This window comes from Bos grunniens, chromosome 5, assembly GCF_055505025.1.
Source record: "Bos grunniens cultivar Pamir isolate PY7600 chromosome 5, Bosgru_T2T1.0, whole genome shotgun sequence".
Lineage (NCBI taxonomy): Eukaryota > Metazoa > Chordata > Mammalia > Artiodactyla > Bovidae > Bos > Bos grunniens.
Window position 1 is genome coordinate 35,993,089 of NC_141169.1, and position 24,387 is coordinate 36,017,475.

General features: G+C 38.9%; 1 long non-coding RNA gene across 1 annotated transcript in view; it reads right to left on the reverse strand.

Annotated features, from left to right (window-relative positions):
* Positions 1–1,190: 1,190 nt before the first annotated feature.
* The window catches only part of LOC147371769 (uncharacterized), a 32,494-nt gene continuing 9,297 nt past the window's right edge, over positions 1,191–24,387 (reverse strand). The window contains exons 2-3 of the long non-coding RNA XR_015163748.1: positions 2,021–2,239; positions 1,191–1,537 (exon numbers count right to left, since the gene is read on the reverse strand). This is a non-coding gene — a long non-coding RNA (uncharacterized LOC147371769). The remainder of the gene's footprint in view (positions 1,538–2,020; positions 2,240–24,387) is intronic.

The window sequence follows — 24,387 nt, forward strand, 5'->3', positions numbered from 1 at the left end:
GAATGTGAGAACAGCTCATCAACTTTGAAAAGCAGTAATATGCATACAAATCACATAAAAGGTTTATAATAAGATTAAGTATCACTAAGCAGAAAAAGAAACACAAAATACAAGCACACATTTAAAAATAAAATGGGTACATCTTAAAATAAATCTTTTCAGCAAAGTTAAAGTAGTAGAAGATGCTTATGCGGGAAAAAAAGTTTTTAAATTGTGAAATCATATTTTTACTTTATAGAACACAAAATTATATGAATACTATTAAAATTACATTATAACAGAACAATTGTACCTATTTATCACCTGTTGTAATAAAAGCAGATACAGCTAATTGATTTAAAATACCCTCAAGTAGTTTTAATTATATAAACAAAAATTAGCTTCTATAAACATGTGTGTGTGCATGTGTATATTTAAAATTGGTAAGCAAAATAACTTCATGAAATTAAGTTACTCAGCCCTAATCATTATTATGAGGCCAGCATCTTTTAGCTTCCATAGTCTATAGTTGTATTTTTATACTGAAACAAGACCACATATTGCAATAAATAATAATTTTTTTTCCAATTTCCAGTACAACTTGGGCAGTATTTTATCTTCACATCTTTGTGGGTATTTCTATGGTTTACAAGTCAAAAATGACTACTCAGCTCTATGCTGTCTATCCCCAAAGGCACTGGCCAGTCTTGCTTGAGATGAGGGAGAATGGGGTAGAAACAGGAGGACTCCTCTACCTGGTTCCCTGCAGGTTATTTTCCACCATCCTAGGTACAGTGCTGAAGTCTGGAGGCCCCAGGGTGAATAAAGGGGAGAACTCAATAAATGGGTCAGTACATTTCTATTGACCTTTGACAACAGTTCTAGGTACTATGGAGAATAGAAACCACCCTATATCTGTGGTTCAGGGGCTCACAATCTATTGTGGGAGACATAATTATATATAAGTAAATAGGTAAGTGGCAGATTACATTAGGCAATTATAGTGATATGTGGAGAAATGAATCCTGACTTGGTAAGAACATGGGGAAATTTCCTAGAAGCAGCAGGAGAGAGTAGCGATAAAGCCATACTGTGCAGTAGGATCAATTTGAACTAACAAGTATATTGGTGTGTAGAAGGTTTTAAATTGAATGGGTAGAGGATTTCAGAGGAGTATGCTTGAGATCAGACTGGAAAGGTAGGAAACAAACTCCTTACTAAATCCCTTTTATTAATATGTCATGTTTCCCCAATTGAAATCATCACAGGAAGTCTAAGCCCTTACGGTCTTCGTGTATTGCCCGAACACTTGCTGTCCCTGTATATCCAATAGTCTAACCCAAATCCCACCCATCCTTGATCTCCAAATCCTTCCATGATGCCCTTTGGAGCTTCTCATTGCCATCAGCAAAGTCCCCTCTATCCTTGATTTCTTTCTCCGAAGGCTCCATCCACATACTTGCTCTAACACAAATCTTGTACTTCTCTAAGAGTAGAGCATCACCCAAGCCTTCTCAAGTGATGGCTGCTCCCACCTCCATCTTGCAAATCACTGGACCTGAAAGTGAGATGGTTGCCCTTTTACTCCTTTTTGTTATTTCCCAACAACCGTTCTTACCTCCTTGTTTAAAAATTCCTCTTCTTTTGATGAATTATATTGGTTTATCACCCTTCACTCCACCACACTGCAGACATCCATGATCCTTCTGGTCACTTTTCCTTATTCACTGAAGATTTTAGCACATCCCTCACTGCTTTTCAAACGTCTACACATGACTCAATGAACTGTCATCATTTTTGGTCATTTCTGTTTCCACACGACTGTTTCATCCCAAATCCTGAAATTTCAGTTCCTCCCTGACCTTCTTCCTGCCTGTGATCTTGTCTTCACTCCTCCTGGTACCTACTTCCATAGAACTTGTCATTATCATACACCCACCACCACCACCACCACCATCCAAACCATCTTATTAATCAGTTTAGGCTTCTGTCACAGAATGCCGTAGACTGGGTGGCTTAGAAAAAAACATGCATTTCTCACAGTTTGGAGGCTGTGAAGTTCAAAGTCAAGTCCCAGATCAAGGTAGATCCAGTGTTTGGTGAGGGCACTCTTTCTGGTTTGCAGAAGGCATCTTCCTCTTGTATCTTCACATGGCTGAGAGAAAAACCATCTCTCTGGAATCTCTTCTTATAAGGATACTCATCCCATTCAGGAGGGCTCCATCTTCATGACCTTATTCATTTCCAAAGTCTCTACCTCCTAAGACAATTACATTGGGAGTTGGGATTTCAAAGTATGGATTTTGAGGGGACACAACATTCAGTCTGTAGCACTCCCAACAGCAAGCGTTCTACTCTCTAGAGAGCACCACTTAATATCCTTTTAGTTCAGTTCTTCAAACACGAAGATTTTCACAATTCTTTGAGCCCATGGGAACTTTTTTGAGCCCATTGACCTCACCAACTTTTTCAGTTCATCACCCACCTATGTACTCACAACTCTTTTTACCCAGCTTAGGTTCCATTGTTAATTATTTTAAGTCCCTTCAACCTAAACTCAGCTTCTTGCCCTTCTGTCCCCCTGCTGTATTCACTGGAAAAAAATACAAACCATGTTTAAGTCAAATTCTCCATCTTCTCTGCTCCTAGTGCAGCTAAACCCAAAATCATACAGAATGCTCTCGTTTTAAATTTACAGCCACAAATCTTAAGTGGGATCTCCAACATCTGTCAATTCACTTCCTTATTTTCTGAGAATACTTTACAAAAAAATAAAAAAACAGTTTCCTTTGTCCTCAAATGTAAAATTGACTCCTGCTCCACTCATTCACTGTTGGTATCTTTATTTATTTCATTATATGGAAAAGTAATTGGTTAAGAACTTATTTTAAATCTATTAACCAATGACATCTGCACTTACAGCTTTTGCCTTTCCACCTGTTGAAATGGATAAATCGTCTAGACTCCCTTGTAAGGTCAAGTAATCCAGTTGTACATGGACCAGTAGCCCAGGTATGCAGGTGAGGATCTTCTCACCTACCCTCAGACTTGGCTTCTGTCATTAGCCCTTCTTTTTTCTGAATTATCATTTTTTCCATAACACTTTTCTTATTCTTATTAGTGTCTTAGAAAATGAAGCAAAACAAAAAACCTTACACATTCCCATGCAGATACTGCTCCCCTTTATAATAAAATTCTTCAAGAGATGTCCTTAAATGCATTGCCACTCCTTCATCTCCTATATTCTTTTTTTAAAATTATAGTTGATTTATAATGTTGTGTTAGTTTCAGGTATACAGCAAAGTTATTCAGTCATATATATTCTTTTTCAGATTATTTTCTATTATACGTTATTACAGGATATTGAATAGAGTTCACTGTGCTATGCAGTAGGTCCTTGTTGGTTATCTATTTTACATACAGCAGTGAATATCTATTCATCCCAAACTCCTAATTTCTCCCTCACCCTTTCCACTTTGTTAAGCATTAGTTTGTTTTCTATCCCTGAGTGTATTTCTGTTTTGCAAATAAGTTCATTTTTATCATTTTTTAATATTCCACATATAGGTGATATCATATGGTATTTGTCTTTCTCTTTCTTCACTAAATATGATAATCTCTGGGTCCATCCATGCTGCTGCAAATGGCATTACTTCATTCTTTTTTATGGCTGATTTATATTCTATTATATATATATACGTATATATATACCACATCTTTCTTATACATTCATCTATCGGTGGACATTTAGGTTGCTTTCATGTCTTGGCTACTATAAATAGACTTCTATATTCTTTGACCCATTACAATCAGGCTTTAGTCTTTAGACCAGGTCTAAAACAAGGTCCTTATAAACTCAGTTTTGTCAAATGTAGTCATTCCTTTTAAAAAGTGTATTTCCAATTTAAAAAGTAAGGATAACTTGGCAGTAGAGTTTGGTCGAGAAGAGTCTTGCTACTAAGTATGATTCATGAACAAGCAACATCTACATCTCTTGGGATCCTACTAGAAGTGCAGACTCTCACGTCCCATCCAAGACCTTGGGCAACCTCTCTGAGCCTCAGTCTATCTCTAAAATGGATAACAGTCAAGTCTCGATCCCTGCCTTACTCAGTCTTGCTGCAGAAGCTGACTGGTTGGTTCTTTCTTCTTCAACTGCTTGGTTTACTTGGCTTCTAGGATGACACATGGTCCTAGCTTGCCTCTAACCTTAACTGCAACTCTTAGTCAGACTCTTTTGAATTCTTCTACGTCTTGACCTGTAATTGTTGGATTGCTCATGATATTCTTTTTCACAGTTGTCCTAACCATCACGAACACACAAACTATAAATATTTCCATGATGTGATTCCTGAAGTCTCTGGACCATCACTTGAAGCTTCAGGCAATACTGTCTATTTGCTTTTTCACGTGTGTGAGTGTGTGTGTGTGTGTGTGTGTGTGTTCCATCACCAGGTTGTTTCCAGTTCTTTGCATCTCCATTGACTGTAGCCCACCAGGCTCCTCTGTTCGTGGAATTTTCCAGGCAGGAATACTGGAATGGGGTTTTCATTTCCTCCTCCAGGGATCTTCCCAACCCAGGGATCAAACCAGCATCTCTTGCATCTCGTGCATTGGCAGGTGGATACTTTACCACTGCTCCAGCTGGGGAGCTTGTTTTTCAAGTGTACAAGTAGTATAATTTTTTATGTGGGCCACTGCATGAAAATGATTAGAAAGTACTTTCAGGATGATCACACCCAATTGCTTGGTTTTAAATACCATTTATAGGGAACTCCTTGGCAGTCCAGTTGTTAGGAGTGCCCACTTCCACCACAGGGGGCAAGAGTTTGATTCCTGGTTGGGGAACTAAGATCCCCATGCCACGTGGCATGGCCAAAATAAATAAATAAAAATAAGTAAATACTATTTATATATTGATGATTTTCAAATTTGTATTTCTAACCTCAACTTTCCCCTGAACTCCAAGCTCCTGTATCTAGTTTCCTATGAAATACCTTCACTTCTATGTCTAATAGGTCATCCCTAACTAAAACTACCAAAACTGATCTCCTCGCACCTCATGGAATCTCATGGGATTCAGGGAAAATGAAAAAAGGAGGAATTCTTGACTTACATATTTACAGAAGCAAATATGGGAACTAAATTCAAAACAGTCCCCAAATATGACCACTTCAGGGGTTTCCTCATAGCTCAGTGGGTAAAGAATCCGCCTGCAACGCAGGAGACCCCAGTTTGATTCCTGCGTTGGAAGATCCTGTGGAGAAGGGAAAGGCTGCCCACTCCAGCATTCTGGTCTAGAGAATTCCATGGACTGTATAGTCCTTGGGGTTGCAAAGAGTCAGACACGACTGAGTGACTTTCATCTTCAGTTTCATGACAACTTCTCATTGCCTCTACTACCTCTACCCTATTCCACACCACCATTACCCTTACTTAAATGTATACGATTCCCTTCCAGTTTCCCTACTTAGAGGATTGAGTGACTATTGGACAATGTAAACAAATCACCTAATTGCCCTGCTCCTGACTTTTCATTGGTTGCCCATCACTTAGAATAAAAAAGTCCTTTGGATGCTTATTAATCTATACATGATCTGGCTTCAGGTTCTCTCTCCAAGATCAATTCCCCTCTCTCCCCAGCCAACCACGTCCCATCCATACTGGTCTCCTTGCCTGTGTGCGTGCTTAGCTGCTTCAGTCATGTCCAATTCTTTGTGACCCTACAGACTGTAGGCCACCAGGTTCCTCTGTCCATGGGATTCTCCAGGCAAGAACACTGGAGTGGGTAGCCATGTCCTTCTCCAGGTGATCTTCCTGGCCCAGAGATTGAACCTGCATCTCCTGCACTGCAGGTGGATTATTTTACCCACAGAACTACCTGGATAGCCCCACTGTTCTCCTTGCTGCTGCTGCTGCTGCTAAGTCGCTTCAGTCGTGTCCGACTCTGTGTGACCCCATAGACAGCAGCCCACCAGGCTCCCTCGGCCCTGGGATTCTCCAGGCAAGAATTCTGGAGTGGGTTGCCATTTCCTCCTCCAATGCATGAAAGTGAAAGTGAAGTCGCTCAGTGGTGTCCGACTTGTAGTGACCCCATGGACTGCAGCCCACCAGGCTCCTCCATCCATGGGATTTTCCAGGCAAGAGTACTGGAGTGGGGTGCCATTGCCTTCTCCCACTGTTCTCCTTACTGTTCTTCAAAACCAAGTGTGCACTCATCTCAGGCCCACGTTCCTTAGCTGCTAATCCTTTGTCCTAGATATTTTCAAGATTTGTGTCCATTCAGAAATTTGTCGAGATATTATCACCTTCTTAGATTGGCCTTTACAAAAGTCCCAACCAAAATAACTTGGCACTCCTCCCCTCACTTTGCTTTATTTTCTTAGTAGCGTCAATTTTACCTGCCAACACAATTTATATTTATTTATTTTTTGTTGTTTGTTTTCACTTGAGAAAGTTCTGAGATACAGGAAGCACTTGTTTTGTTTACTTCTGAGTTCTCAGTACCTAGAACAATACCAGGCTACCAATGCAGCTCAGTAAATGTTCATCTAGTTAATTTTGAGTGAAGAAATGTTGTATGATACATTGGCATGGAGGTGTGGTTGGAGAAAATACAGGTAAGAAGCAAGGAATGTGGCTGGGATGTTTTTTGCAATAATTCAGGTCAGGGATAAGACTTGGTGCTAAAACAGCGCATTGGAAATAGTTTTCAAAAGAAAGCAGGAAAAAACATACAAGCTTGAAAACCCAACACGAGTCATTTTGATGCCCTCCTGGGATTAAAAAGTTGAATGAGGTGTCATGATGAGGTGACACTCAGGTAGTTAAACATTGTATTCAACATGTATATTATCATATATAATGTGGCATATATGGAGAGAATAATATAAGTTTCCTCTTTGAGAAAGAAAAAATATGAAATCAGAAATCTGAGTCTCCCTTTAAGAACCAAATCAGCTTTTATTAAAGGGAGGTGATGAATTAAAGAGTACTTTGTTTATTCAGATACTTTCTTGTAAAATGTGTATGTATTAAGGAGGCTAAATTTGGCTAGCTAACTAAACACATTTTAAGATTAAATTTGAATGCTCTGTACTTTATCATAAGTGACATATTTCTTTGTTAAATTTCCTGCCATTCAATGTAAAGAAAAAGGAACTTTTTAATTAGATGTTATCATCATTATAACAGAGCTTGTCTTTTATAAACTGTTGTTCTTAGCTTTTTAATAGATGCCAAGATTTGAGAAATATAAATAGTAAAAAAGTAATAACAATGGCTACTGCAGGCAATAGGAATAGTCTATAAATTATACTTATTAATGGTTACTTCAGAAACAATGGAATTTAACATAAATTACTTTATAAAAATATTTTCCTGTCTAGAATTCAGCTCTTCAGTCTCCAGCACTCTAAGAACTTCCACACAATTCCTTGTATCTGAAACAGCAGTTTGATTTACTGATACAGCTTTTTGCAGCAAGTTCATATTAAATAAAATGTTCATCTGTTTCAAAACATGTTATAAAACACAATAGTAAGCTTTGTTTTTTTTACTATTCAACATAAGCAATGTACCTACGGGTAGGAATGAACAGAACCGACAGACTGGCATCATGCACATGGAGCTATATATTCACATGAACAGAATTGATGACCAAGCTGCATTCACCTGGAGCTTCATAAGGTGCAGAGGACAGCCATTAAATGAAAAACAAATCATCTGATTACACTTAAATACAATCTTTGGGGTACTCTGAAAGTGGATAACATGAGTTTAACCTCAGCTGACTGTAAGATTAGGGAACTCAGGGAAGGTTTCCCAAGGAAGTGACACTTAAGCTCAGACTAAAAAGGCAAGCCTGCATTTTCTAGGTGAAGCTGAGAATGAGGCTTTCTGACAGCAGGAAGAGAATGTGAAAAGGCTCAGGGATAGGAAGGAAAAAAAAACACCTTCAAAGGAACCAAAGAAAGAGCAGTAACCCAGGGGAAACTGATTGAGATGCCAGGAGGCAGATCATCCAGGGCTTAGAAGAACATGTACCATTCTGAAAAAGAGAAATGAAAACCATGAAGAGTTTTAAGCAGGTGAGTTATATAACTAGATTAATACTTTATAAAAATATTAATCTGGTTCCTATTGAAAAACAAAGCATTTCCATTTTTGGTATACAGTGTCTTAAAATCCCTACTCCTATAAAACAATTAAAAATTATGGGATAAAATATGACCTGTTCACTTGAAATATATAGCTTGGGTTTCAGTTTCAATTGCTCAATTTGCATCTTCCCAAAGTCTCATCTTAGCAAGGCTGGAAAAATTGGAACAAGCAGCCACAAAGTATCTCTAGAGTGATACACATTAAAGTCAGATCATAGTGGGGGCTTCCCTGGTGGCTCAGACGGTAAAGCGTCTGCTTGCAATGCGGGAGACTTGGGTTCGATACCTGGGTCGGGAAAATCCCCTGGAGTAGGAAATGGCAACCCACTCCAGTACCTTTGCCTGGAAAATTTGATGGATGGAGGAACCTGGTAGGTTACAGTCCATGGGATCGCAAAGAGTCGGACACTACTGAGCAACTTCACTGGTTCATAGTGGGTTTCTCTAAGACACAACTCCGTTAAAAATGACCTCATGATCAAATGCTGCAATACATAAGGAAGCAATCTAGCAAAAGCAAATTACATGTGACACATTAAAAACAGATATGGAACTTTAGGATCTTCAGATAACAGAATTATTAACAGAACCCATAAAATAAGTATTCTTAAATTGTTTAAAGACATTTAAAAGAATGAAAATATAAGAAAAGATCACTACAGTATTACAAAAGACCATGAAGATTTAAAAATAGAATTTTAAAAATTAAAGTTGAAAATACAATCATTTAAGTAAAAATTTCACTAAATCAAATAGCAAATATTTAATTTGTTGAAATAGTGTCTAGAATATAGATATAAGGAAATTACCTAGAAGACTGAAGAAATGAAAAGATGAAAATGTAAATAAGAGAAATGGAAAATCAAGCAAAAAATGTCTGGAATTGATCCAATAGGATTTTAGAAAAGACAGATTAAAGAACAGCTTGAAGAGAAGTTACATTTAATGAGATAATAGCTGAGAATATTTTAGAATCGATCCACTATATGAATCATCATATTCAGGAAGCACTACAAGTTCTGAAAAGGATTTTTCAAAAAGGGTAAAAAGTAATCATTAGATATATTATAGTGAAAACTTAAAAGCAAGCAAGCAAGAAAAGATAGATTATAAGCATACATTAGAGATATTACAGATTCAATTCCAACCACTGCAATAAGCAAATATTTTAATCAAGTGAGTTTCACAAACTCTTTGGTTTCTAAGTGCCTATAAACATTATGTTTACACTATACAAACTAGTATATGAAGTGTGCAACTATAAATTCAAGGTTTGTGGCAAGCTTGAATCAGGCAAATCTATTGGTGCCATTTTAAAAACAGCATGTGCTCCCTTTGTGTCTCTGTCACATTTCGGCAAACTGCAATTTTTTAGACATAATGCTATTGTATACTTAATAGACTACAGTGTGGTGTAAATGTAACTTTTATATTCAGTGGGAAGCCAAAAAATTTATGTAACTTATTTTATTGCCTATTCACTGTATTGTCACCACAATGAAACTGAATCCACAATATCTCTGAGGTATGACTGTAATTCTTTTAGTCTGGTAAAACAATCTATTTCTTAACTAACAAAAGGCAGTCTGGCTATTTAAGAAAGACATAGGAAATTGTTTCCTTAATTAGGAATTATTAAGGCATTATTTCTTTAACTAGGCCTAGCTTTGAGAAATCTTCTAGTAAATATACTTTTACTTATATTTATTTGTCTCTGTTGGCCTTCCCTGGTGGCTCAGCTGATAAAGAATCTACCTGCAATGCGGGAGGCCTGGGTTTGATCCCTGGGTTGGGAAGATCTCCTGGAGGAGGGCATGGCAAACCACTCCAGTATTCTTGCCTGGAGAATCTCCGTGGACAGAGGAGCCTGGTGAGCTATAGTCCATGGGGTCGCACAGAGTCGGACACAACTGAGCGACTATGCACATTTGTCTCTCAGTTGTTTGATATGTTCGTCCAGAGTCTTAAATGTTCCTGTACTTCTAGATTGTCCAATTTGTTGGTGTATAACTGTTACAGTATTCTGATTTTTTTTTCTGTGTTATTGGTTGATATTCTATCTCATTTCTTACTTTGTTTATTTGGATCCTCTCTTTTTTCCCTTAATGAGGCTGACTATAGGAATACTAATTTTATTTTTAAAAAAATTACTGGTTTCATTGATTTTTTCTATCATTTTTTTGTCTCTTTTATTTACTTTTTTTCTGGTCTTTACCATTTCCTTCCTTCTGCTGACTTTGGGGTTTGTTCCTTCTTTTTCTAATTTTTTAAAATTGTAGGTTAGATTGTTCATTTGCAATTTTCTTGTGTCTTGAGGCAGGACTGTAGTGCTATAAAATTTTCTCTTAGAACTGCTGTATCCTATATAGAACTAACACCCAAAAAATATCCTTTTCATTATAGAGGACTGGAATGCAAAAGTAGGAAGTCAAGAACACCTGGAGTAACAGGCAAATTTGGCCTTAGAGTACAGAATGAAGCAGGGCAAAGGCTAATAGAGTTTTGCCAAGAGAATGCACTGGTCATAGCAAACACCATCTTCCAACAACACAAGAGAAGGCTCTACACATGGACATCACCAGATGGCCAACACCGAAATCAGATTGATTATATTCTTTGCAGCCAAAAATGGAGAAGCTCTACAGGGTCAGCAAAAGCCAGACCTGGAGCCAACTGTGGCTCACATCATGAACTCCTTATTGTCAAATTCAGACTTAAATTGAAGAAAGTGGGGAAAACCACTAAAACCATTCAGGTATGACCTAAATCAAATCCCTTATGATTATACAGTGGAAGTGAGAAATAAATATAAGTGACTAGATCAGATAGACAGAGTGACTGATAAACTATGGACAGAGGTTTGTGACATTGTACATGAGACAGGGATCAAGACCATCCTCAAGAAAAAGAAATTCAAAAAAGCAAAATGGCTGTCTGAGGAGGCCTTATAAATAGCTGTGAAAAGAGGAGAAGTGAAATGCAAAGAGAAAAGGAAAGATATACCCATTTGAATGCAGAGTTCCAAAGAACAGCAAGGAGAGATAAGAAATCCTTCCTCAGTGATCAATGCAAAGAAATAGAGGAAAACAATAGAATGGGAAAGACTAGAGATCTCTTTAGGAAAATTAGAGATACCAAGGGAACATTTCATGCAAAGATGGGCTCAATAAAGGACAGAAATGGTATGGACCTAACAGAAGCAGAAGATATTAAGAAGAGGTGGCAAGAATACACAGAACTGTACAAAAAAGATCTTTACGACCCAGATAATCACAATGGTGTGATCACTCACCTAGGGCCAGATATCCTGGAATGTGAAGTCAAGTGGGCCTTAGGAAGCATTACTATGAACAAACCTAGGGGAGGTGATGGAATCCCAGTTGAGCTATTTCAAATCCTGAAAGATGATGCTGTGAAAGTGTTACACTCAATATGCCAGCAAATTTGGAAAACTCAGCAGCAGCCACAGGACTGGAAAAGGCCAGTGTTCATTCCAATCCCAAAGAAAGGCAATGCCAAAGAATGCTCAAACTACGGCACAATTGCACTCATCTCACACGCTAGTAATGTTCAAAATTCTCCAAGTCAGGCTTCAGCAATACGTAAACTGTGAACTTCTAGATGTTCAAGCTGGATTTAGAAAAGGCAGAGAAACCAGAGATCAAATTGCCAACATCCACTGGATCATCGAAAAAGCAAGAGAGTTCCAGAAAAACATCTATTTCTGCTTTATTGACTATGCCAAAGCCTTTGACTGTGTGGATCACAGTAAACTGTGGAAAATCCTGAAAAAAACGGGAATCCCAGACCACCTGACCTGCCTCTTGAGAAACCTGTATGCAAGTCAGGAAGCAACAGTTAGAACTGGACATGGAACAACAGATTGGTTCCAAATAGGAAAAGGAGTACGTCAAGGCTGTATATTGTCACCCTGATTATTTCACTTACATGCAGAGTACATCATGAGAAACACTGGGGTGGATGAAGCACAAGCTGGAATCAAGATTTCAGGGAGAAACATCAATAATCTTAGATATGCAGATGACACCACCTTTATGGCAGAAAGTGAAGAAGAACTAAAGAACCTCTTGATGAAGGTGAAAGAGGAGAGTGAAAAAGTTGGTTTAAAGCTCAACATTGAGAAATGTTCATGGCATCTGGTCCGATCACTTCATGGCAAATAGATGGGGAAACAGTGGAAACAGTAACAGACTTTATTTTTGGGGGCTCCCAAATCATGGCAGATGGTGACTGCAGCCATGAAGTTAAAAGACGCTTACTTCTTGTAAGGAAAGTTATGATCAACCTAGGAGGCATATTAAAAAGGAGACACATTACCATGTCAACAAAGGTTTGTCTAGTCAAGACTATTGTTTTCCTAGTAGTCATGTATGGATGTGAGAGTTAGACTATAAAGGAAGCTGAGCACCAAAAAATTGATGCTTTTGAACTGTGGTGTTGGAGAAGACTCTTGAGAGTCCCTTGGACTGCAAGGAGTTCCAACCAGTCCATTCTAAAGGAGATCAGTCCTGGATGTTCATTGGAAGGACTGATGTTGAAGCTGAGACTCCAATACTTTGGACACCTGATGCGAAGAGCTGACTCTTTTGAAAAGACCTTGATGCTGGGAGGGATTGAGGGCAGGAGGAGAAGGGGATGACAGAGGATGAGATGGCTGGATGGCATCACCGACTCAACGGACATGAGTTTGGGTAAACTCTGGGAATTGCTGATAGACAGGGAGGCCTGGCTTGCTGCAGTTCATGGGATCGAAAGAATTGGACACAACTGAGCAAGTGAACTGAACTGAACTGACATAGATTTTGGAAAGTTGTGTTTTAATTTTAATTTTCTCAAGGTAGTTTCTGATTTTCTTTTTGGTTTCTTTGTTGACCCTCTAGTTTTTTAGTAACATGTTGTTTAGTCTCATGTTTGTTTTTTTCCTATTTTTCTTTCTGTAATTGATTTCTAGTTTCACATCAATGCAGATGTAAAAATGCTCGATATTATTTCTATCATCTTAAATTGGTTGAGACTTGTTTTGTGACCAATCATTTGATTATCCTGGAGAAAGTTCTGTATGCATGTGAAAAAAATGTGTATTCCGCTGTTTTTGGATAGAATGTGTGATAGATATCTATTAAGTCCAAATGGTCTTACGTGTCATTTAAGACCACCATTTCCTCACTGATTTTCTCTCTGGAGGATATGTCCATTGATGTAAGTGGTGTGTTAAAGTCCCTACTATCATTGTATTACTTTCAGTTTCTCCCTTTATGTCTACTAATATTTGCCGTATATATTTACATGCTCCTATATTAGGTGAATGTTATATGCTCTTCTTGTACTAATTCCTTTGTAATTATATAACACTCTCCTTTGTCTTTTGTTATAGGTTTTGTTTAAAAGTACATTTTGTCTGACCTGAGTATTGCTATTACAACTTTAATTTGTTTCCACTTGCATGAAATATTTTTTCTATCCTCTCATTTTCAGTCTAAATTTGTCTTTAGCTCTAAAGAATCTCTTGTAAGGAGCACACTGATGGGTCTTGTTTTTTCATCCAATCAATGACTATATGTCTTTTGATTGGGATATTTATTCCATTGATATTTAAAGTGATTGTTGATAGGTATATACTTAGTGTCATTTTATTACTTGTTTTTTGGTTGTTTTTAATTTTTCTCTGTTTTTTTCTTCTTTTAGCGTTTTCCTTTGTAGTTTGATGATTTTCTTTACTAGTATGCTTGTGTTCATTTCTTTCTATTTTTGTGTGTATCGTAGGTTTTTGACTTGTGATTACTATGGGATTCAGAGCGACTGAACTGAACTGATAACAATATTTACTTGTTCTAAAGTGATTTAGAAGGCAATGGCACCCCACTCCAGTACTCTTGCCTAGAAAATCCCATGGATGGAGGAGCCTGGAAGGCTGCAGTCCATGGGTCACTGAGGGTCTGACACGACTGAACGACTTCACTTTCACTTTTCAGTTTCATGCATTGGAGAAGGAAATGGCAACCCACTCCAGTGTTCTTGCCTGGAGAATCCCAGGGATGGGGGAGCCTGGTGGGCTGCCGTCTATGGGGTCGCACAGAGTCGGACACGACTGAAGCGACTTAGCAGCAGCAAACTGATTTTAACTTCAAACACATTTTAAAAGATCTACCTTTCTGGCTTACTTCACTCTATATAATAAGCTCCAGTTTCATCCGCCTCATTAGAGGGAGAGGGTGGGTTGATTTGGGAGAATGGCATTGAAACATGTATAATATCATATATGAAATGAATCGCCAGTCCAGGTTCGATGCATAATACTGGATGCCTGGGGCTGGTGCACTGGCACAACCCAGAGGGATGGTACGGGGAGGGAGGAGGGAGGGGGGTTCAGGATGGGAAACACGTGTGTACCTGTGGCAGATTCATGTTGATGTATGGCAAAACCAACACAGTAATTAACCTCCAATTGAAATAAATAAATTTATATAAAAAATAACAAAAATAAAAAATAAAAGACCTTTTGTTTTACTGCCCTCTCCTGCATTTTGTGTTTTTGATGTCATATTATACATCTTCATCTTTATCCCTTACTATTTATTATAGCTATGGTTGATTTTACAATTTTTATCTTTGTCCTAGCTTTTCAAAATGGTTGATTCACAATCTTTACTATATATTTATCTTTACTTTTGGGGTATATCTTTACTATATATCTATCTTTCCTTACTTATAAATCTTTGTTATTGTAACCTTTTCTTTTCCACTTGGAGAAGACTCTATAGCACTTCTTTATGGTTTAGTACTGAGGAACTGTTTTAGTATTTGCTTATGTGAGAAGTTCTTTATCTCTCCTTCAATTATGAATGATAATCTTGCCGTATAGAATATCCTAGGTTATTGGATTTTGTATCAAGTCTCTTGCTTTTGTCCTGTAAAGTTCTTACAGAAAAATCAGCTGATAGTCTTATTAGAGTTCCCTTCTATGTGATTCTTTGTTTTTCTCTTGTTGCCTTTAGAATTCTCTCTTTAACTTTTGGTATTTTAATTATGTCTTGGTGTGGGTCTTCTTGGGTCCATCTTATTTGGGGTTCTCTGTTTCCTGTACCTGGATATCTCTTTCCTTCTTCAGGATCAGGATGCTTTCAGTCATAATTTCACTGAACGCATTTTTGACCCTTTTCTCTCTTGCTCTTCTGGGACTCCTATAACGCATAAGTTGGTATGCTTGTTGCTGTCCAAGGGGTCCCTTAAACGTTTCTCATTTTGTAAAAGTTGTTTTTCCTTTTGCTATTCTGATTGGGTGAGTTCCATAATTCTACCTTTTAGAGCATTTATGCATTCTTTTGTGTCATCTAATCTGATGTTAATTCTTTTAGTTTATTTCTCATTACAGCTATTTTACTCTTCAGTTCTGACTTGTTCTTTTTTTATATTGTCTAGTTATTCTCACTGTGTTCGTATATTATTTTTCCAAGTTCAGTTAATATTCTTATTACTGCTTTGAACTCTTTATCTGATAAAATTTTTATCCCTCTTTCATTAGGGTTTGTTTTTTTTTTTAATCAGGTTTTCTTTCTTGTTCTTTCATTTAAGAATATCTTCTGTCTTGACATTTTGTTTAACTTTCTCTGTCTACCTATCCTAGTCTTAGAGAGGTGCCCCTCTATGGGAGCTTTTGATGCAGTCTGTGTGTGCCCACTGGCTTTGGAGGAAAGCTAATTATGAAGTGAGCACAGGTCACATCTTCCCCGGGGTGTGCTGTCAGCTACCACCTTGGTGGGAGGCAGCAACAAAGATGGAGGGGCTAGAGCTACAGCCAGGTGTGATCCAGGGCTTCTCTGATGCCCAGTGGTAGTCCCTATCTTATCAAGTATAAGGGCAGGGCTCCAGGCTCCTAAAGGAACTGGATTTCTCTTATGTTGGTGATGGCAGTCTCTACCTTAGCTGATTAAGTGGCAGTGGGCCTAAGGGCATGGGACTCACTTCTGTGTTGGTTTCACTTTTTCCCTGTTGTGTGTGCTTTGGTTAGAGGTTGGGTCAGGACCTCAGGGGTTGATGTCACACTACTGAGCTGGTTTCACTCCTGCTGGCGAAGTCAGTCTCTGTCCTGGAGCTATGTGCACTCCTCCTAAATGCAGGTAGGGATGTGTGTGCTGGCAATGGCTACCTTCTCTCTGATAGGAGATAGGGTCATGTCCAAGCTGGCTCTGTTCCCTCTAAGTTTACACACTGCCATTGGCAATGGCAGCCTTTGCCCTAATGGAGAGCAGCACTGGGAGCAAGATGGGCATGATCATGTGCTTGGTACAGGCTTAGAGGCATGCTGGGGCAGTCCTGACAAACCAGCCAGAGCACCAGCAGTTTTCAATTTGCTGCTTCTGCATTGTTGCTGGGAGTAAGGAAGCATGCGTATGCTCTTCAAGAGCAGAGTCTCCATTTCTTAGTAGCTTCTGGTAAGCCTCACTAGTTTTCAGTCCAGCTAAGGAGATTTGCCTTCTAGGTGTTGGACCCCAATGCTGGGGTGTCTTATATGTGGCCTGAACCCCTTGCTCCCTGGAGAAGATCCCTTAACCTGTGGTATCCCTCTCCTTTCCTGGGTCCCCCATCAGGTGTGCAGATTCCAAGCAGATTGCTTCTCTTCCCTTCCTCCCAGATTCCATGGGAATCTTTCTGTAGGGCTTTGGTTAGAGAAGACCCTTTCTGCCAGTCTCTAGGTTGTTCCAACAAGAGCTGCTATGCATGTTGCTGTATTTTTGATGAATTCATGGAGGGAAAGGAGGTCAGTGTCCTCCTAACTCTGTCATCTGGCTCTCTACCTGCCCTGACATTAAGCCTAAATTAATAGGATTCTCCCTGATGGCTCAGAGGTAAAGAATCTGCCTGCAATGCAGGAGACTTAGGTTTGGTCCCTGGGTTGGAAAGACCCCATGGAGGAAAGGGCAACCCATTCCAGTATTCTTGCCTGGGAAATCCCTGGCAGGCTGCAGTTCATGGAGTCAGGGTCAAAAAGAATTGCACATGACTGAAGCCAAAAAAGGTCTGTCTATGGTTTTTCCAGTGGTCATGTATGGATGTGAGAGTTAGACTGTGAAGAAAGCTGAGTGCCAAAGAATTGATGCTTTTGAACTGTGGTGTTGGAGAAGACTGCAAGGTGATCCAACCAGTTCATTCTAAAGGAGATCAGTCCTGGGTGTTCATTGGAAAGACTGATGTTGAAGCTGAAACTCCAATACTTTGGCCACCTCATGCGAAGAGTTGACTCATTGGAAAAGACTCTGATGCTGGGAGGGGTTGGGGGCAGGAGGAGAAGGGGACAACAGAGGATGAGATAGCTGGATGGCATCACCGACTCGATGCACATGAGTTTGGGTGAACTCCAGGAGTTGGTGATGGACAGGGAGGCCTGGCATGCTGTGATTCATGGGGTCTCAAAGAGTCAGACACGACTGAGCGACTGAACTGAACTGAAGGGACTAAACACAATAACAACAATAAAATAGGGTCAAAATGCCAATTTAATATTTTGTGAAAATTAATAAAAGTTACTAACTTAGCAAGACTAATCAAGAGAAAATAAAAAAAATAAAAAGATTTATTTAAATCATATTATGAATAAAAAGAAATATACTTAGAAATTTCACAGAATATAAACATAAAAAAGTATATTATATTTTTTGCCTATAAAATTGCAGTTAATACATTTCTAGGAAATACAACTTACTAAAGGTGACTCAAGAAAAATATAGAAAACCAGTGTAATCCAGTAGTTAAAATCTCCCTCCACCAAACACACACAAAAACACCTGATCTATTAAGTTTACGGAAAAGTCTTCACCAGGCTTTCTTAAAAAATAATTTCAATTCATATAATTCCAGAAAATAGAAAAAAGAAGAGAGAATCTAAAAAGGGCAACATAGGAATGCAAAATCATTGGCCACTGACTCATGAATATAGGTACAAAAATTCTAAACAAAATATCTGTAAACTAAATCTAGCTATGTATACAGCAGAGTTGAGTTTATCTTGGGAATTAATTGTAGTTTTGGTCTCATGGATCTCTTTAGCAGTTTATCATAGGTAAAGCCTATGGAACTATTCTCAGAAAAATGTTTCATAAAGTAAAGTCTATAGGGTAAAAAAGGAAAATAAGTATGTTGAAAAACAGTTATCAAAATATAGAAAAGGAAACCTGTGATATAGGAAATATATAATTTTCCTATTATATATTAAATAATGACAGGGCCTAGTAGTGAGTCTAATAACTATCAAAATTTTGAGGTAGCAGTAAGTGTAAGTCATATTTCAAGATATCTACAGCAAATGCATTTTGATATAAAAGTATTTGTGACTTCTATTGACACAGATACTGATTGTTTCATTGTGGTTTGTTGCTTACATTGATAATTGAAGGAAATGCTAAATTTCAGTTAAAGAATAATGAGAAGAAAGATACAATTTTTTCCCACCTAAGTTATTCTGAGTTCTGCAATGAGCCTGAAAACCCCAGGTTAAAATTATAGTTCAGATAGGAATCTTGGCTAGAGACATTTGAGGAATCTCATCATGGAGCTAGAGGTTGCGCAGAGATGCATATTTAGAGCAATCAATGAGAGTGTAAAGTATTAGAAAAGACATTCCTATGGAACACTAAAATTTAAGAGACCCTAATCCTATCAGAGTTGGACTGAGAGTTGGACTATAAAGAAAGCTGAGCCCCAAAGAATTGATGCTTTTGAACTGTGGTGTTGGAGAAGACTCTTGAGAGTCCCTTGGACTGCAAGGAGATCCAACCAGTCTATCCTAAAGGAAATCAGTCCTGAATATTCCAATGAATATTCATTGGAAGGACTGATGCTGAAGCTGAAACTCCAATACTTTGGCCACCTGATGCGAAGAGCTGACTCATTCGAAAAGACCCTATTGCTGGGAAAGATTGAAGGCAGGAGGAGAAGGGGATGACAGAGGATGGGATGGTTGGATGGCATCACCGACTCAACGGACATGAGTTTGAGTAGACTCCGGGAGTTGGCAATGGACAGGGAGGCCTGACATGCTACATTCCATGGGGTTGCAAAGGGTCAGACATTACTGAGTGACTGAACTGAACTGAACTGAATCCTATCAGAGGAAGGGACACTGATGAATAGAATGAGATGTTCAAAATGTAAGAGGAAAATTAGAAGAGACTGGAACCAAAATGTTAAAGAAGGAACTGTTTCTAGGAGAAGGAAATGGTTATAAGCATCATCAGCTTAAAAGAAATCAAGAGGATTTCAAGAAGGATCCACTTTGACCATTGGGTGTAGAAAAAAAAATCACTGATGACTCAGGCATGATCAGGTCTGTAGGATAAGAGAGGAAATCAGGTTACAGTAGTTTGAGAAGTGAATGGGGGTGGGGAGAGAGTTAGAAAGTACACAAGCCTTTCTAGAAGGTAAACTTGAAGTCAAAAAGAGAGAGAAATGCTAGAGAAGAATCTCTAAAGTTAATGATGAGCTTTGTTTTGTCAGATGGAAGAAACCTGAGCATGTTTAAATATAGATAGAGAAGACTCCAAAGAAAGGGACATATTAACTGGACATCCAAGATGTTTCATTCACACGTCTACTGGTCTGTATGTGTCTTAGTGTCTATCTGTATCTCTCTGATACTGCCTTCTGTCAGCTCTCCTCTCTCTAAACGGCACTGCATTTTCTAGATCCTCTTCACATGGCTTGAGCTTGTCTTGCATGAAGGTCTTTGGAAGGCACACTTCTATGATGACTTGTTTCCAAGAAGCAAGAAGCAGGAAGCACAAGTTTCCAGCCAACTAAGGGCTACACTCAGCCCCACTGTCCCTCAGCAACATCTGGGGTGATTGTTAACGATGCTGATGCTAATTCTGAATCAGAAAGTGTTGAGTGGTGCCTGACATCTGATTTTCAGCAAGCTCTACACAGGCTTAGCATATCCAGGTTTTGAAATTACAGGGTTAGGAAGCTAGAAGAGAAACACTGATTGCTACAGTTGGTTCTCAACGTGAACCCTCCCCTCTCCTTCCTTGTCAAACCTCCCTTTCCTTTTAAAGATCACAAATTTCCATTTTGATTTCATGATTGTGTGAAACACTCCTTTGTTTTAGGATCATATTTCTTAAAGGAGAAAACCTCCTTTCTTTCTGACTGATTCAAAATTACCAAATCAAACTAATCCAAAGTTGAACACAGATTTCACCTGTCAAACATCCTCTTACTTAGGAGACTTTATTTACATGAAGAATTTTAAATGGTCAACTTTTCCTTTGAATCTCATGTTTCTATAAATCAGCATCCCATCTCTGTTTTTTACCACTCTCCCACTGTCAGACTGGCCTGACCGTCTATGGACTCATTTTTGATTCTCTGGTTCCCTTACAAAATACAAGGATGGCCTCTTCTCTTCCTCCTCATAGTACATGTCAGCAAAACCTCAAACTATCCATTTTCTCCTACTCTAACTTGAGCAGATGGAAAGGTACTATAGAAAATCATATCATCAGGCTGACTGATTGACATTAGAAACATGAACACAAAGCTCAATCATGCCAGGCAATCTTAAGACTACCTGTAAGTTCAGTTTTGTACTTTTCAAAAATTAGTGTTCTATTTCATGTCTATACCTCCAAATCAGTTTGCAACATCTCACTTTTCTGAATATGTGAAAGCCATCCAGGAACCTCCTTATCTTTCTACCATCAAATTAACAAGCTGTCTGCAATGATATCTGCAATGATATCTTTTCCCAGGTTTTTCTATGTATTTACAACAGAAGTTGCCTCCTTCTTCCCACCAGAGAACCATACTTGCATGAGTAACCTGGATTTCAACATCTCTGTTCTTAAGGACAGTTCTTTGGTTTTTCTTCTCTCTTGCCTCAAGAATTTCTTTTTCTACTGGATTATTCCTATCAGCATACAAGCATGCTCTAGAATGGACTGCCTTTTTTTTTTCCTTAACCCCTCCTTACTTCATATATCTCTCTAGCAACTGCTTCATTTTAGACTCTTCCTAGCAAAAATTCCTTTTTTCTTACTTTTAATTGGAATATAATTGCTTTATAATGTTGTGTTAGTTTCTACTGTACAGCAAAGTGAATCAGCTATACATATACAGATATCTCTTTTTTGGATTTCTTTCCCATTTAGGTCACTACAGAGCACTGAGTAGAGTTCTCTGGCCATAGGTAGGTTCTCATTAGTTACCTATTTTATACATAGTATCAATAGTGTATATATGTCAATCCCAACCTCCCAATTCAACACACTCCTCCAGTCCCCCATGGCATCCATACATTTTTTTCTCTATGTCTGTGCCTCTATTACTGCTTTCTAGCAAAAACTCTTGAAAATGGCCTTCGTAAAGTATTACTTAACTCTCCTGCAATTCATTCTTTGTATCAATCCCTTATACTTAATAAATACTTTTCCATTATCTTTCTAACCCTTTAAGCACATTGACTACAGTTGACCACGTCTGCATTCTGAAATCACTCCCCTTTCTCAGCCTCTGTGTGTAATACCACATTCTCCTAGCAGGGGACAGCTTCTAAAATAACTCCCAATGATCCCCACTTCTGGTAGTCATGCCTTTGTGTGATCCTCTGACCCTGAGCATGAGCTAGACCTAGCAACTTGCTTCTAAATGAATGTGTGTGTGCTAAGTCACTTCAGTCATGTTCGACTATTTGCAATGCTATGGACTACAGCCCACGAGGTTCCTCTGTCCATGGGATGTTCCAGGCCAGAATACTGGAATGGGTTGCCATGTCCTTCTCAGGGGGATCTTTGAACCCAGGGATGGAACCTGCATCTCTTATGTCTCCTGCATTAACAGGCAGGTTCTTTACCACTGGTGCCACCTGGGAAACGAATAGAACAGAGCAAAAGTGATACTTCTGAGACTAGATTACAAAAGGCTCTGGCTTCCAACTTGCTCACTCTCCCTGGTTTGCTCTTTTTCATTTTGATGGAAGCTTGCTGCCATGTTGTGAACTTCCCTATGGAAAGGCCCATATGGTTAAAAAAAAAAAAAAAAAAAACTAAAAGAGGTCTCTGGACAGCAGGCAGTGAAGAACAGAATCCTGCCAACTACGACTGGGTGAGCCTGGAGGCGGACCCTCCCAGTGAGTCTGGCAGCGACAGCCTCAGCCAGCACCTCAGTGGCAGCCTTGTGAAAGACCCTGGGCCAAGGACTCAGTTAAGCTGAGCCTAGATTCCTGAAACACAGGTATCACGAGAAAATAAATATATGTCCTTTTAAGCTGCTAAATGCTAAGGTAACATGTTGCACAGCCACAGATAACTAATAGAGGGGAGTTTCCCTCAGGGTTCAGCAAACTACAGCAATGGGCCAGATCTAGCCCACCACTGGCTTTTGTCCTATCTGTGAGCTAAGGGGCTTCCCAGGCGGTGCTGGTGGTAAAGAACCTGCCTGCCAATGCAGGAGACCTAAGAGGTGTGGGCTTGATCCCTGGGTCAGGAAGATACCCTGGAGGAGGGCATGACAACCCACTCCAGTGTTCTTCCTGGAGAATCCCCACAGACAGAGAAGCCTGGCAGGCTACGATCCATATGGTGGCAAAGAGTTGGACATGACTGAAGTGACTTAACACATACACCCATGTGAGCTAAGGATGGTTTTCATATTCTTATATGGTTGAATTTGAATAAAAAGGATAATAACATTTCATGAATTGAAAAAGTTACATGAAATTCAAATATGCCCATAAATAAAATTTTATGGAACATAGCTACATTGTTTATACTGTCTTTGGTTCGCTTTTGTATTACAACTGCAGAGTTAAGTAGTTGTTCAATGACTTGAAGATAAACTATTTACTATCTGACCCTTAACCGAAGACATTGTCCACTCTTTTTCTATCTTCTTTGTGGCTCCACCTCTTCTGGACTATCTCTAAATGTTGTACTCTGTCTCCATCTCTCTTTCTATACACACACACATATAGAAATATTATGCACATTCTAACATACGATAACATTCTATATTAAACATATTAGATGTTATATATGTTACTCTCTTCCTATTTGATGCTTGTGCTTCTGTATCTAATAAGCTTCTCAAACTTAACATGTCGAACATAGGAGCCCTCTGCTGCCAGCTACCTCCAAAAGTTGATTTCTTCTGTTCTTCCCCATCTCAGATGATGACACTATCATCTACTAATCTGATCTAGATAGACATTGAATGACCCTTGATTTCTCTCTGTTGTGCATTTTGTACATACAATCCAGCAATAAGATCTATATATTTTATTTCCAAAATATATTTTGGAATATATTCAGTCCGTATCAGTTAGTTCCCTAAACACAGCATCCATTTCATTTTTTTCTTATAATTTATCAACGTGCATGCGTGCTTAGTCACTTCAGTCGTGTCCAACTCTCTGCGACCCCATGGACCATGGCCTGCCAGGCTCCTCTGTCCATGGGATTCTCCAGGCAAGAACACTGGAGTGGGTTGCCATTTCCTTCTCCAGTAATGAAGTATGAAGTGAGTGAAGTAGCTTGGTTGCATCTGACTCTTTGCAACCCCATGGTCTGTAGCCTACCAGGCTCCTCCGTCCATGGGATTTTCCAGGCAAGAGTCCTGGAGTGTGTTGCCATTTCTTCCTCCATCATTTATCAACAGTATATACTTATTTACTTAATTAATAATGTATTCTCTATCTCTTTAACTAGAATTTAAACTCCCTGAGGAGAGACCATCTCTGTCTTATTCCCTATCATAGCTCTAGGGCGTTGTCCACTGTAAGTACCAGGGCAGTTGATAAATATTTTTGAATAAATAAAGTGGGAGATACTTGCTATGTGGCTATAGTTCAAAAGGGCATTAATTCACCTTTAAAAAGTTGTACTTATCTTTTGGTTAACTATAACTACATTTAACAGAAGGAAGCAAATAGCTTCAACTATTAAAAAATGGGTAATGCTATGAGGAAACTAAAATTGAAAAAGACACATGTACAACAATGTTCTTTGAAACATTATTTATAATAGCAAGAACATGGAGTTCGATTCCTGGATCAGGAGGATCCCCTGGAGAAGGGACAGGCTACCTACTCCAGTATTCTTGGGCTTCCCTTGTGGCTCAGCTGGTAAAGAATCCACCTGCAATGCGGAAGACTTGGGTTTGATCCCTGGGTTGGGAAGATCTCCTGGAGAAGGGAAGGCTACCCACTCCAGAAGGGTTTTCCTCATAGCTCAGTTGG